The sequence below is a fragment of the Neopelma chrysocephalum genome, unplaced genomic scaffold (assembly GCF_003984885.1).
Source record: "Neopelma chrysocephalum unplaced genomic scaffold, ASM398488v2 Primary Assembly neopelma1_24, whole genome shotgun sequence".
Lineage (NCBI taxonomy): Eukaryota > Metazoa > Chordata > Aves > Passeriformes > Pipridae > Neopelma > Neopelma chrysocephalum.
The window spans coordinates 698,021-711,988 of record NW_020897693.1 but is presented as its reverse complement, the minus strand read 5'-3'; the positions used below and the strand labels follow the sequence as shown (position 1 = coordinate 711,988).

Here is a 13,968-nt window from a genome sequence, read left to right as displayed (position 1 = left end):
AATTCAGAATTAGTAGACCTAAGTCCTAGTGATATATGTCATTCCAAGAAAGTGTTTTGAAAATGTCAAATTATAGACATGCTAAATTATAATTATGGGAGGTTATAAAAAAAAAAAAAGAAAGAAGATAAAAACTAGAACACTTCGCATGTATTTCCTTAGAAGAAAAGCCTTGCATCTTTAATATGCATTGCTTATGAAACCCTCTGGGCTTGGAAACACTCTCCACATCTGCATTCCACTGTCATCCTTTGTGCTCCATCAGTTTTATAAACTGCATCGGTAGCTCACCTTATGGTTGAACATCATGGAAAGCTTCTGCATTTACATTTCCTTATTGCTATTTTGATGGTTATTATTAAGTTGTTCAAGGCTCTGCTCTGAGTTTCTTGCTCCTTCTCCCTAGAAATAAATACAATCACAGTCCCCAATTGTCATTAAACCGTATTTCAACTTACGTTTATATTTTGTAAAACATAAATCAAATTCATATCAGATTTGGGTTGCAATCCATACGAACAGAACAGCCCCACTACAATACCAGCACTTTGACACACACAAGAAACTGTGTTCCACGTCTGCTGTTGAAAAGCAGATGACTGGGACAGCAACAGTCCTCTCTAAACTGCCTTTAGCCTATACTATTTTTATCAGATCATTATCAAACTGTGTGGCTCAGAGTTGTGCATTGCACAGATTAGGTGTGTGCTACACATCAACCAGTTTGTTTTCTCTCTGTGCCAGAAAAAGAATCAGCTTATATCACTTGGTATGTTATTGAGCATATATGTTCACAGACCAACGCTTAAATTTCATAACTGTGGCAATATTGTGGATTTAACCTAATAAATTAAAGAGTTTCATATTGTTTGCCTGTTTGTTTAGCAGATCAGTTCCAAAATACAAGGCATTTCTATTGCCTAAGTTAATGTAATGCTTACAGAAAGCTATTAAAAGAGATACTATCAGCACTGAATGCTCTGTACTTCTGACTAAATTGTGCAAAAATATAGTTATGGAATATCAACAGGAAATTCTCGAATACCTTACTCAGTGGTGATAGAATTCTCTGAAAGAACTTATCCACTAAATGAATAATTCACTACATATTAAGAATATCAAACAGTTGGATTAATACACATTATCATTACTGAAGGCTAACATTTCCAATCCAAAAATTTTTTAAAAATGAAAAAAGAATAGACACTGCTGTCATCTTGCACTTAAAGATTCATCTGGCCAACGGTGGACAGCAACTGTAAAAAAAGTTCTACATTAGAAAAAAAAAAGCCTCTACATCAGCTATTCATCTTAAATTCCATTCATAGGCAGCAGAAAGAAAGGAACACTTAAATTAACCATACCTTAAGAATGTTTTTTCTTTTCCTTATCTTTGAAGGGAGCTTGAGGCAAGTGGCTCAGACATAGATATCAGACACAGACATTGCAGAGCAGACATCAAAAGTGAGGTGAGAGAAAATACAGTCAGAGATCCTGTTCCAGAATACGTCTTGGCAAGGTGAAGGGGATTTTCACATTACAAAAGTCTTCAAAAAGAACATTTAGGTATCTACACTGTGCTACAGAACTGAAATATTGTATGGACTAGGTCTGGCAAAAGACACCTTGCCATGAGCTCCCACCACTGTGATGTACGTGGACCACCAAAGTGGGCAAAACAAAAGAGATACGACTCTGAACTTCACACATTTTTCCCACTAAAATAATAAACATGCTGAAAAACTGGATGTCACCTTCTAAATCTGAAATGCTCGTGCTGCAGCCTATACAAGTGAATAACACCCATCTACAGAACATCACTTCCTTCAGCACTCCTGCACTTGATACGCTTCGAGGTCTCTGCAAATGTGGCTCCTCATCATGGCACAGCCATGCTGTGTCCCAGTAAAGTTCTCCTCCTATTTATAGCCAAGACATCCATAAAACATAGACCCAGGAGTCATCTGAACTGCCAGACAGAACAGCAGTCTGGCTCCTACTGCTGAAGCTCTTTGTCCCATCCCTTTCAGACCCCCTCATTAGCAGGTTTAGCCATTTAGTGCCGCGTTCACGGCGCTACCTGAGAAAATGTCTGTTCTTTGCACACGGAATTCGAGCACTATCAGTCATTTCTTCCAAGGCTCAATTTGAGCTGCACTCTGTCTTTGTCTTTTTGGTTGATGCTGTCCAACAGCACACCACACAGAGCTACTTGTGCAAAGGAAATAACTGCTGTTTGTTCTTGTTTTCATTTTTCTATGTACTTACTTCAGTGCTCGTAAGTGGAACAAAAGAGCCAGTTGAGAAAAGCATGGTGAGACTATGTATTTCCCTGAACAGGCACAATAAACAGTATCATGCTGGCCTGTTTCCACACGTCCTGAAATCTCACTGGGAAGTAATAACATACTTGTTATTTTTGAAATCTGTTTTTTTCACTTTCGCTCTGTTAATTAATTTCCATCCCATTTTAACTAATAACTTGACAGTGTTTTAGCTGTGCTTATCATAAATGTGAGTTAAATGTATTCTCGGCACTGCAGTGAAAAGGGGCAGTGCCCTCTGTGTAGATGTATGCTTATCTGCACATCATATTTCACATTTATATTCTGCCTGGAAGTTGTCAGATATATTATGTTGTGTCCAGTAAGTACTTCATAAACATCATTGTATTTTAACAAGAGCAATCTTTTCCTGTATGTCTGCATAAGGTGATACATCTCAGCAAATAAAATTTCCGATTGAAAGATTACTTCTATATATGCTTTGTTTTCCTTACGATATTAGTTCTTGAAATATTGAATTTCTTACTTCATGTCTCTCCACTATTTCAACCCTACTGATAGCACAGAGCAAATTTGACTTAAACATTTTACTCGTATCTTGAAATTAACTTTCTCAAGGCAATTCCAGCCTTTTTTCATTTAAATACGTCTAGGCAATTTTACTCTTCATCTGGATAAGATGAAAGGAGGATTTTTGTATCACTGCTGAGCTGAAGCCTATAACACAAATTGTCATAAATTCGTGCCATAAAGATAGCAGACATGTAGCTTCTGTTTCAAGATGTTAGTCAAAATATTCCCCCCAGTTTTGATTTACACAGGTAGTATTAAAACACAGCATGTTCAGGATTTTTTTAAGGAACTTGGCTTAAGCTCTGGCCTAACAGAAGGATTAAAAAACTTGTCAATTTTGTAATTTAAATAAATATTTTTACCGGTATACCAAAACTTTTCAGCTTTTTATTTCTTACATGAAAATTACTGGATAGCGCTTCCTATCTTATTTTATTTGAATCAAGGATAATCAATTTAATATAAGCCACTGGAAAAGTGGTTATGTTAACAATACCTAGAAATAAAGTTGGCAAACATGCTGTTCCTTGAGGTTCCTTTGCAAGTGAGACTCGAGGCTTTGCAAGTGAGACTTGAGGTTTACTTTGAATCCTCCTTCACTTGGAAAACTTCTTCAAAGAATTTCCGAAGTGTCCAACTTTCTGCATAGAAGAGAAAATGAAATCTCAAATTTTATTCATTATCTGCAGAGAATGAATATTACATTTAAATGCAATGAATCAATTTCTCTTTTAAAGAAAAATCTGGCTTTGGATATTCTTTTTTCTTCAACCTTTAAATTTAAGAAAAACATCATAATAAAATTTACAGTAAAATTTTTCAAGCACGCATCTGAAATCCTAATTTCTCATTTTTAAACGGATGTGGCTGTAAGCACCCCATCTGTAGCACCCAGCTAATTAGGGCCTTGCATTCCAATTAATCAGGAACTACCTTATACGGGGACAGTTTTGGACCGAACATGAAAATTTCTAGCTATTTTGGCATATGTGTTTACTTTTAAAATACTCACTGGCTTTTTATTTCTTTAAAATTCGTTGGTGAAGACAAGATAATTTGAGACCACTTGTCAAAAATTCTTTCATCCAGGAAGTAGAGTAGTACGACTACCAATGGACCATACTAAAATAATACATAATGTGCACATTTTATGCTGATTTAATGCCAGAAGTTGTCAATAAAATTGATTAATAATCTGACAACAGCTAAAAAAATCATAGCTCAAACTAGGAATATAAATGCTACTCTGAGTCCCTAATTGTGTGAGTAGCAGGTACAAACCTGGCAGGTACAAATCAGGCAACTTTCCCAATGTCAGGTACGATGATATTATATCTTTGGTCTCATTTTTGTAAGTGGTACTTTAGTTTCAAAGTGATACTTTTCAGTTGCCTCAAAACTTCATTTCTCGTGGACAAATAGTTTCTCAGAAGGTTCATATTCTGTTGTCAAATTTTGCCAGCACACTGATTACATGCTGCTAAAAATTAGTAGTCTGCAGCATGTCAGAACATGAACCACTAGTTTCAATCATCAATAGATAACTGGACTAATTTCACAGGGGCAAGAGAAAAACCATATATGTATTTTGGGGCAGGGGGAGGGGGACAGAGAAATGAAGGGAAGATAATAGAATTAATATCTGTTTCTATAGATATTTCTCTAAAGACAACAAGAGTTTTTGCTCTCCTTGCAGCACACCTACGCTCTAGTGAATCACTAAAACACCATGAATATAGTGATTCCTTGGTGTTTCAACTAATTTATGCACAAACTGCATAAACTGGTTTAACTCATTTATTCACACACACACACACACACACACACACACACACAAAAGCCAGTGGAAAACAAAGGAAACAAACACAAACACATTAAAAAGTTTGAGATACTAGTTCCAGACACTGCTGAACATATTGTACTGCTAATAATGCTAACAGACTACATGCACACGGAACACACCATATTACTGCAGTGTTATTATTGAAGGGAGCTCAAAAAGGGATTAGATAAATTTATGGAAAAGAGATCTCATCCCTTAGTGGCTATTAAGCATGATGAGCCACTAAACTGATGTATTATTCAGAAGAAACCACAGCATTTTACATTTGCTGTCTCTTACACTCCCTATCTCCCTTTTTTGGCAAGAGTTTGACATGGGACACACCAAGTGTCCTTTGGGGTCAATCTTGTTTAGATTTAGACCTACTCCAAAGGACATGTTTCATCTACAACTGGCAGCTTAAAAGTGTATCTTCATAATGTAATACATTGCATTGTGCTTTATCTTAACTTTCCATATCAGCTCCATAAATAAACAATTGTTACTGCCATGAGTACTACTTCTTAAAAGTATTTAGGGGCATATCTGCACAGATAGTAAGTGTTATAAAAGGAGTGAACTCATTAAAATCTGGGATATCTCTTGAATTTTAGTTGATGTCAGGCACATAATTTTTACTTAAATGCCTCTACATGACAATTTTAAATGTCAATTCAACTGTTAACATATCTTTGTAGCTCTGTAAATCTGGTCCACATCCTCAACCAGTATATCCAGCTATATTCAGCAGTCATGCATGCATAGTCTCAACATTCTTATGTTAAGAAAGCCATTTATTCTTTGGTTCAAAATACTTTGGATTTGCATCATAGAAATGTGCTTCACAGAAACGAAGCACGTCACATACATGTACTAGCTTTTGTTAAAATCTCCTCAGTTCAAAACATACCGTATCAGGTTTGCACAGGAAGGTTGCAATGGTGGAGGGCTACAGGGGTGGCTTCTCTGAGAAGTTGCTGGAAGCTTCCCCCATGTCTGGTAGAGCCAGTGCCAGCTGGCTCCAGGATGGACCTGCTGCTAAGCCCATCAGAGACAGTGGTGACACCTCTGGGATAACAGATTTAAGAAGAGTGGGGAAAAAAAGTTACTGTGCAGCTGTAATTGTGGCCAGAGAAGAGAGGAGTGAGAGTGAGAGAGACAGCCCTGCCAACACCAAGGTCAGTGAGGAAGGAGAAGGAGGAAGTGCTCCAGGTGCCGGAGCAGAGATTCCTTTGCAGACCATGGTGAGGCACCTGTGCCCTTGCAACCCATGAAGGTCCAAGGGGATGCAAAGATCCACCTGCAGCCCATGGAAGAGCCCCACACTCAAGCAGGTGGATGTCTAAAAGAAGGCTGTAACTCCACGGAGAAGCCCCCACTGGAGCAAGCTCCTGGCAGACCTGTGGACCTGTGAGGAGAGGAGGCCACGTTGGAGCAGGTTTGCTGGCAGGACTTGTGACCCACACTAAAGCATCTTGTTCTTGAAAGACAGCACACCGTGGAAGGGACCCACATTGAAGCAGTTTGTGTAGAACTGTAGCCCACAGGAAGGACACAAGTTGGAGAAGTTCGTGGAGAACTGTCTCCCATGGGAGGAAATCCCCACTGGAGTAGGGAAAGGACTCCTCTCCCTAAGGAGGAAGCAGCAGCAGAAACAACATGTGATGAACTGACCATAACCCCCATTCCCTGAGGGGAAAGAAGCAGAGAATCAGGAATAAAGCTAAGCCTGTGAAGGAGGGAGAGGTGGAGCAAAGATGTTTTTAGGATTTGTTCTACTTCTCATTATCCTGCTCTGATTTTGATCGGTATTAAATTCAACCAATTTCCCTCAGCCAAATCCATTTTGCCCATGATGGTATTCAATCAGTGATCTCTCCCTGTCCCTATCTCCACTCATGAGCCTTTTGTTTTATCTCCTCTCCTCTGTCCAATTGCGGAGGTGAGTGACAGAGTGGCTTTGGTGGGCACCTGGCAGCCAACCAAGGTCAAGCCACCAACAGCAACAGCACAAACCATGCACTAAACATTAATAATTGTAATCTATACATCAGATTTAGTACAAAAATGCCATTTTTGTCATTCCCAAACACTGCTACAGAAAGAAAGAAAATTGTATTTGTTTCTTTATGCTACTTCCATTACAGGTCAATTCAGCAAATGAGTTGAATCCTGTAGCAATGTGTTCTTACTGATGATTTCTCTATAGATATTTAGATAACAGATAGGTAATACTTAGATAATAGACAATTTCTTAGCTAGTACTTAGCAGGATTGTTCATATTTGCACCCAAATGACTGGGCCTCTGCAAGAACCTATTTAGGAACTGTGATGTGATTCAGACCATCATTTTTCAATCTGATCCACAGTGCAGAATTTTTCCTGCAGATTCAAAAGCCTGTGTTTAGCCAGGATATTTCTTAACTCTGGATACTATGTGCAAATTAGCATCCATTTTACAACCTCTCTGCTAATTGTTATTTGCAAAAGGATTAGCACTCAGTGCCAGCAGTCACTTTAGTTATTATATGAATATTCATTAGGATTTTATACATAACACCCTCACTATTTACAGCTTAATTTCTTTATTTCATGACATTGCTCTGCTGCTTTACCCATCTGTACAGGTAACTGCCATTATCACCATCATGTAACCATCCATATTTTAATCAGAAGATCTGTTTTGTCCCTACCCCGACATGATCTTCTGCAGCTGCCAATACAAATTACAGCCTTCACAGCTCCTCATACGTTTTATCCAGAGACACAAAGGTATTTCTGATCTCAATAATGCAGGATTAACTTCACAACAAGAGGAAAACGAAGTGTTTACGTTTAGTTCTGATGTAACTATCAGCAGCACTCCCAACACTAAAACAGATTGGCCTCTTTAAACCCCAGACGTCAAAAATGCCCCTGCCAGGATGCACCAAGCAGGCAGTCAGTCATATTGGATGTGAAAAGCACCTTTTCCAGGCATGATCAGGTTCTCAAATCCCATGGTGATTTTATATAAAACGCGAAAACAAGTATAAATTTGGATTATTTCCAACATTGTTTTGTAGTAGTAGACGTGTACTTGCATAAATGTGCTTTTTCTGTCACCAGTTATACCTGGAGAGCAATAGAAACCCAAATCTAGAGTACTTCATGATATTGGGGTCCTTGATTTGGTGTATATATTATTAACAGACTCCTCAAATAATGGTAATTTCAAATTTGATCTCAATTCACTATTTATTTTCAAATATTGTTTCATGGAACAATTTAGTCTTTTACTAAATGCTTATTTTCTAAGACTTAGGTTTATGCTTTTTTGTGTTTTTCTTAGCCATTTTTTCTCTATTAATAAACTTTGTTACTAACAATGGCTGTTCTTCCAGTAGCTTCAGGCATTTACTGTTTCTTAGTCATTTGGTTTTCTCCCACGGATAGTCTTATATTTTTGTTTTGTCCTCCTATCTCTGTTTCAAAAGTTCTCTGAAAGCCTGATTTATTGATACAAATATGAATGATCACCATTTCATACTGTTACAGTTCTTACCATTAATAAACAACAAATAATGCAATTTGGGAAAGATAAGTACATCTGATAACAGAACAGCTTGATATAGTAGAAATGTTACTGATATAGAATTGATTTGCAGATTTGCAGTACATGCTACCCCACATAGACAGAGGAGTCAGCTATTCAAGAACAAATTTATCCAAAACCTGTCTAGGTTGAAACAAAGTATTTGACTACTCTAATTCATAGCTGCACAATGCATTCATTCTACTAACCACCAGATGCCATCAAAGCCAGAGTGAGTAATCTTTTCAGCCATATCTTTACAGCAAACAGCTATTTTTTTACATGATAAAATCCTGCAATATCATTTCTGCATGATTTTTAACTAGCAAAAAGAAATCGTAGCTGATGGGGTACACAGCCGATTTTGACAGGCCACCACGAATAAAAGCCATCTCTACCTTGATGAATTTTACACCATGATAACTAATCCAAGACAATGAAATACAATAAAGAGGTTCTGATGTCGAGATCTCTCAGTAGTTTTCACTTCTATTCATTTAGTAACCAGCAATGTCTGTGTTCAGAGCCCAGGTACCTTCCCTGTGCCTGCGAAACATCACGAGCCCACGATCTTTTTATTTGAAGCTGCAGCTGTTGGTGGGTTTGAGCAGCTCTGATCAAATGTGAGGTGAATAAAACTGATTTCCGTGATCCCTGCTACAGCTTGCAGATGATATAATGAATCTTCTGGAAACTTTTGAAGTTGCTTTCAAAGCTACATAAGCAACATTGCCAACGTCTTAATTCATAAGCCACTCCTCTTTTGATGTTTGGTTTCCTGTGTCTTTTGAACTAGATCATGACTGTAACAACATGTCTTTTTTTCCCGTGTCTAGCTGACAGCCCCATAGCTTCAGGGGTTGAAGGTGACATCCCTAAGTATGGTTTATCGCTGGGTATTTAGTGATCTGGTAAACACAGACTTAGAGAATTATGTCTACCACAATAAGTTTGTCCTTTACTGCAGAAAATCCATAAAACAGCTGAGAAAATTGCAATGCATAATACAAGCTATAAATGTGAGCTATAAATACAATGCAGGATTTTCCTAACGCAACAAGTATGTCATTTACTTAGTACTGCATACAAATACAAGTCCCAGTTTGTGTGTAAAATACACAACAGTGTGTGAAGGAATATGTACATTATAGGATCATTAAGCGCTATAATCTCATTTTATGACATGTGCAAAGCACTTTACTTCAGCTTACCACTCAGGATAAAACATCTTGCAAAGAGAGAGTGCATATTCAAATGTATTATACAAAGATGAAAAGACATGCTCCTCTAGCCTACTAAATTGTTTAGTTATGCACCTAATCCCAATGCCAGAGAAAATTGCCATGGTAGGAGATGATTCATCTCAGAGGTAAAGTATAGGAAGCAAACTTAGTTAACAAATAAAAATACGTGAGACTTTCATGGGACAGGAAGGATAGAGTGGGTCAGCTCTAAGATACACTGAGACACAAACCTTTCTCAAACACTGCTATCATCCCATTGTGGTGACCCCTTTACACACTTTCTATATCTATTTAAGAGGAATGGTGTTGAGAAACAACAGGAAGATACAATGAAGGAGCCTGAGGAGTTTGAGTAAGGACCGGGAATGAATCCTGATAAATAAGTCTTTGGGACCGAGAAATCAAAGAGTCAGGAAGCTGTGCTGGGGACAAAACAGTGTCTCCTGTTTGATTACTTTTGCTTTCAGTATAAGAATTTGGTCGTTATTTGTGACTAAAGAGGGTCACACCACACAAGGATATGAAAGCAACTACCTATTTCTAAACCAAGCTAGAAGAGGAACACAAACACTCATGTAGTTATGAAGCCACATGGAAGAATTTAGGTCGATCTAAATTATCTGAAACTTGCTTAAGTAGCAGTAAATTAAGAGGGAAAGAAGGCTTCAGTTCCTCTTATCTGCATTTTTGTTTCTGCTTTTGGAAAGACCTGAATCATATTTTCGGCTTTCCTCAGCAGTCAATTAAGCCTGAAAGGGAAATACTTTTAAAAATGAAAGCTGAGATTCTTACATCATCAAGTGCCTCTAGCAAGTGAAGAAATATTGCAAGACTCATGAAAAAAAAATTCCTAAAGATTCATTTGATAGGAAATTACAAGAGATGTGAGACTTCTATAAATTCCATTCACAGGCTCAATTGTATTCCTATTCTTCCAAAAGCCACAATTTTCTAGAGGGGAATTATTTCAAAAGATAAAAAAGTATCAGTCTCACTGATATTTTCAAGACAGTTTTCATTACCATGCAGTACTTATTTTATCTGTCTAGTGGCATAACAAGACTGTTTTATTTACTATCTCAACTGATGTGAGAATCCTAAACAGTATTTTAGCAGTACTGAAGAGCAGTAAAGTGACAAATGTTAATTTATTCATCCATGTTGCAGCAAGACATCAGAAAAAAAATTGAAAAGGACAAAATTCAACAAATACTTGTTCATTTAACTGCGTGTATTTCCCGAATTCCCTAATAAGAAAAAATCCAGAACTGCAAGTGGAAAGTAAGATTTGGGAAGCAGTAAACCTGAGAAAAAGAATCTTAGATTCAGTTCAGCCTAAATGGTGATGTGGTAGGGCAACAAAGATAGAGCTGGTGCACTTATGGCCAGCTCTGTGAGCGGGGTGAGAGCACCAATCCATAAGGTTCTGCAACACGCCAGGTGATGCTACAGCCCAATAGCTGCCAAAAAAGGGTGCCAGAGGTGGTGGGACAAGAGATTAAAAAAAAATAAGAAAAAAAAAATGTGAAAAAGGATCAACAACAGAAAGCTTAAGGGGACTGAGCATAAATCTTTACAGAAATGTTAAGATTAGAGACTAAACAAGCAACAACTAAGTAGGAATGCAGTTGTCCAGAAATATTTGACGAGCTAACTGCTGAGGAAGAAGGGGAATTGTTTAGTCCAATACCTAGGGCTATAACAGCAAAAAATGGGATGAAATTAAGAGGGAAGATTTAGGCCAGATATCAGCAAAACATTGCAGCAGAGTTATTGTACTGTGAAATAATCTCCCAAGGGATGCAGCTGAAACCCCATTGTATGGGAAATTGAAAACTAGCTCCAATTAGAGCTAAAAACTTCAATGCAGCAAACAATACTGCCTCCGTGGAATGATGGGCTGGATTGACTTAATAGCCTTTTTTCCAATTTCTATTCTATTCAATTGTAGAATGCACAATGTAAGACAGTTCTAGAGGAAGAATGTTTTTCTTAGCAAAAGATACTGTTTTAGCTAAGTGTGCTGAAGTTTAAACACCTACTGCTCCACCAGTCGCTACTACAATGTCTGAATATGCCACATGGACAAGGATATTTTTTACAAAGTGATCCTGGCCTTCAAAATTCTGTTTGATCTCCCATTTTAATAGCTGAAGCAGATAAAGTTGAAACTCCATCTGAAGAGATTATTAGGAACATTCATAATATATAGCAGCATATCAAAACCAGAACGATATTACTGCCAGTTTAAAAAATGGATGCAAAGTTTATCACACAAAAGCTAAAAAACCCTTTAAAAAGATGGTGAACTTTAGCAGTTCCACACTTTTCAAAACTACTTGCGTACAAACAGTTTGCACAAAAGAGCTTGTATTTATTTTGCATATTCATTCCCCTCATGTGCCTGCTTTTTCTGCAAACCCTTGCTTTGTATCTGTGCAGGCAACTCTGGGTGACCACAGGAGTGATAAATCCACACAGAACACATATTTAGGGGACCAGTCCTTTTGCATAACATGCACAAGTCACAGTATGATTGCTGGATGTAGATTTTCCTCAACCAGCTAAAACAGTTCACTAAGCTAAAACATTTCACAAAATGAGAAGCAGCAATGAGACTTGGGTACACACAGAATTTTTCATACATATATATGTAACTGATAATACAATTTTCTACTACTCTTCACATATGACTCCTCTTCAATATTTTCCACAACACTGCCTGTGGTCAAACTCTGATGTGACTGAAACATGAGATACGGGCAAATTTCAGATACGACTATTTTATACTATGCACGAGCAACTGGAAAAATAAGAAAACGCAGCAACTTCATCAAAATTATAAGAAATGCTTCATTTCTGTTTGTTTATGAAGCAAAGGACCTTTTTTATGATCTACTGACTGATTTTGAGTCCTGCTAATAGCTGCAATAGGAAGGAACTAAGCTACATCTCCCTGAGAACAGAAAACAGTCTCATATCTTGACAGCTGACCACATTCAATAAGTGGTATGGTTATAGGCAGTATCACAGAAAAGCTGAGGTGGACTAAAATTTTTATTAATAGACACTTGATTTAATCTGGAGAAACATCCTCTCTTTTGGCAGTACATAAGGCTTCACATAAGCACAGTGTGCATATTTGAAACTAAAATGCAGTGTAAAAAAAACCCCAAACCTGTAATATTTTCCTTTGATTTTAGTTGATTTTCACCTGCTTATATCACATATGTGTTGTGTTACAAACAGCACTAAATTATAATAAAAGACCAATCCACCCGATATTCTGAATATATTTTATTCCTTTTCTAGCAACAGCTGCAGCAGGTTGTTGATGTGCATAAATTGGTTTACCAAAGCAACACACTATTTACCTGTCTCTGAATGAATTCAGAAGCCTCCAGGCTGCATTAACAGCTGTCCAGAATTTAAAATCTTTCAAGAGATACAGTAAGTTGCAAATTTTACACTTGAGATATGTTTTAATAGTTCCTTACTGACGTACAGGGCGTGAGACAGGCAGGAGGTGTTACCGTGCCAGGGATGAAACTCTAAGCACATTTTCTGTATGTGGCAGCCATTCAGCCTGGAACAGCATTAGAAGCCAGGGAATATTATAACAATATCAAGACTTCAGCTCACATTAGCTACTTCTTGAAAAGCCACAAAAGCAGTGGCTGGACTTACATCCCCAGTTTCCTAGGAAACTTTTCTCTGTCTCCCTGGCTGTTCCAAGGTGTCTTGGAAGTATGCAGCTGCAGAAAGTATTTTTGAGCTGATGAGCTCTGACCAGTGCTGTCGGTCTCCCCAGAATCCTCCCCATGTCTGGAAACATCGGTGATTTCATGGGGCATGTTCATGACATTCATCCCCACTAGTCACTGCAGTCTACCAAATGCATTTAAATTATCTCTTGGAAATATGTGACATAAGGGCTGGTATAAGGTTAATATCAATTTCTTTAAATCAATCACTCGGGAAAATCTTGCAGCTCTCTTGTGCTAAAGGTGAGCTCTCACTGTCTTCAGTAGGTATAGTTGGAGGATCCAAAGAGACCTGGCAGCAGCCTTGGGATATAGGAAGATGATTACATTCTCTTTGGCTTCTAGAAAGTGAATCCCATCATCTTCCCAGGAAATGAGAAAAGTTAAATGCATGGAAACTGCTGACACTTGCAAGAATTTGCAGAAAGTTGTTTTCTGTTTTAAATAGAAAAGTCCACAGGAAGTCTGAATCCAGCAGGTAAACAACCAATTTTCAGAGCAATTATGCTTTTGCATATATACATCAGCTTTCACCCAGAGCTCGAATTAACACCCTGGTTGCATAGATTTAACACAGTTACAATTTCGGGTGTTTCTAACCAGGAATTTAAGACTAGACTTCTAGCTGAATAAGAAAATTTTAAAGAAATTTTTGATTGACAAAAGCAGGAAAAGTTTGGGTTTCATGGAACATCCAAAGCACAG

At 37.7% G+C, this 13,968-nt stretch overlaps 1 long non-coding RNA gene across 1 annotated transcript in view; it reads right to left on the bottom strand.

Annotated features, from left to right (window-relative positions):
* The window catches only part of LOC113974865, a 32,389-nt gene extending 19,303 nt beyond the window's left edge, over positions 1-13,086 (bottom strand). Inside the window, exon 1 of the long non-coding RNA XR_003536665.1 lies at positions 12,874-13,086. This is a non-coding gene — a long non-coding RNA (uncharacterized LOC113974865). The remainder of the gene's footprint in view (positions 1-12,873) is intronic.
* Between the last annotated feature and the right edge of the window lie 882 nt (positions 13,087-13,968).